This window comes from Cyprinodon variegatus, unplaced genomic scaffold (genome assembly GCF_000732505.1).
Source record: "Cyprinodon variegatus isolate N-32 unplaced genomic scaffold, C_variegatus-1.0 Scaffold222, whole genome shotgun sequence".
Lineage (NCBI taxonomy): Eukaryota > Metazoa > Chordata > Actinopteri > Cyprinodontiformes > Cyprinodontidae > Cyprinodon > Cyprinodon variegatus.
In genome coordinates, this window is record NW_015150675.1 from 24,529 (window position 1) to 26,241 (window position 1,713).

The following is a 1,713-nucleotide window of genomic DNA, read 5'->3' on the forward strand; positions in this document are numbered from 1 at the left end:
ATCTCTTTTATTTTAATTTTACTACTTCTTAATCTTTAGATCTCTACAATTTGGGTTAGGATTTCTAATGGAACAAATTTATAATAGTAGTTTGTACTTTTTACTATGTATTTTGTATCGTTACTTTATAATTTTATTTTATTCTTTCAACTATGTATTTTTATAGTTACTAATTCTATTGCTTTTTATTATTATGCCTTTTAAGTTTTATTATTATTATTATTATTCGCCCCTTTCTCCCCCTTAATAATTAACTCCTTCACACTTCAAACAAACAAAGACACACAGACAAATGATTATGTATTTACAATACACTTCTTGTGCTTTTTACGCTGCAGGCCTCTTACTCTTACAGCAACTTTTCCTCACTGTCTCCTACAGTGGCACATGCGTTTTCCCTGCAGTTGGGCTCCACCCGGATGACCGGAAATGAAGGACGTCACCCTAGAGCGGTACTCGTTTCTATGACTATCGCTTAGTCACCAATACTCTGGCTATCACTTTGCCTGGCTATCGCTTAGCCACCAATACCTAGTACAACACAAGTTTATGGAGTACTCTGACTATCACTTAGTCACTAGTACTCCCTATTTAACATACACTAAATGCCTTCACTGCTCCGGCTTCTACAGACTATGTCAAGCGCTTTTGACCGGTCTGTCCCTCTTTGCCTATTGTCCAGTTCAAAACTTAGCACAGAAAAGTTCAAATACAGAATAGTTCAAACATTAATCAATACCTAAAGAACAATGCATTTACATATATTATCAATAGATTCATACCATACATTCATACCCACATACCTTTAGACCGCTCTCCAGCTTAGTCTGCCTTTTGTATATTTTTATGTAAGTATTATTAAATTTGGAAAATACTATTAAATTTGGAATACTAGGTTCTTCTAGGAGAGCTTGGTGGTGCCTGACGCCCACAAGCCATCGCTGGAGGCTGGTTCCGCACTAATTTAGAAAAATTATAAAAAAATGTATCTCACCTGCTAGTTGGTGGATAGTGGGCCCTTGGGGGTTCCTGGCCTCCAACTCGTGCCTGCAGGTTGTCCGACACCTTAGCTTCCTCCTGGCTGGCTCGCCAAAATGTCGTGGATATCCTCCAAACGACGTAAAAATTTATGTTAAGTCTTGTAAAAATTCAAAGTTCTTAAAAAGCAGTTGAAAAGTCTTCAAACAATGGTCAAAGAACAGGCAGAGGCAGCTGGGTCACGGTCCAGTGTGGTTTATTGCAACAACACAAGTCCACCACATGAGATGTTCAACACCAAAACAAACGAATAACCTGGCGCTGATGGGAGGCAAACACACAACTTAAATAGTAGAGGAACCAGGTGAAAATGATCGGCGATAATCAGCCGCAGAACCAATTAGACAGAAACAAAAACTTAGTTTTACTTTAGTACTAAACTGTACTAAACTGATCAGGGCAGTACACAGACTGCCCTGATTAAGGTGTTAAATGACATCTGTCTAAATTTATCAGAGCTTCTGGAAAACTGGGTCGGCCTTTCTGATGCAAAACTGGACTGGTTTAAATCCCACCTGAAGGACAGGGTGTCATGATCTTGCTGCTGATGGTTTGGTTTTTTCCTTTGCTCCGTGCTCCCCTGTCTAATTGGTTCTGCGGCTGATTATCGCCGATCATTTTCACCTGGTTCCTCTACTATTTAAGTTGTGTGTTTGCCTCCCATCAGCGCCAAGT

General features: G+C 39.4%; 1 protein-coding gene across 1 annotated transcript in view; it reads left to right on the forward strand.

Annotated features, from left to right (window-relative positions):
* Positions 1 to 1,713, forward strand: part of klhl32 (kelch like family member 32) — an 81,991-nt gene that overhangs the window by 4,208 nt on the left and 76,070 nt on the right. The gene's annotated exons all lie outside the window — the stretch shown is intronic.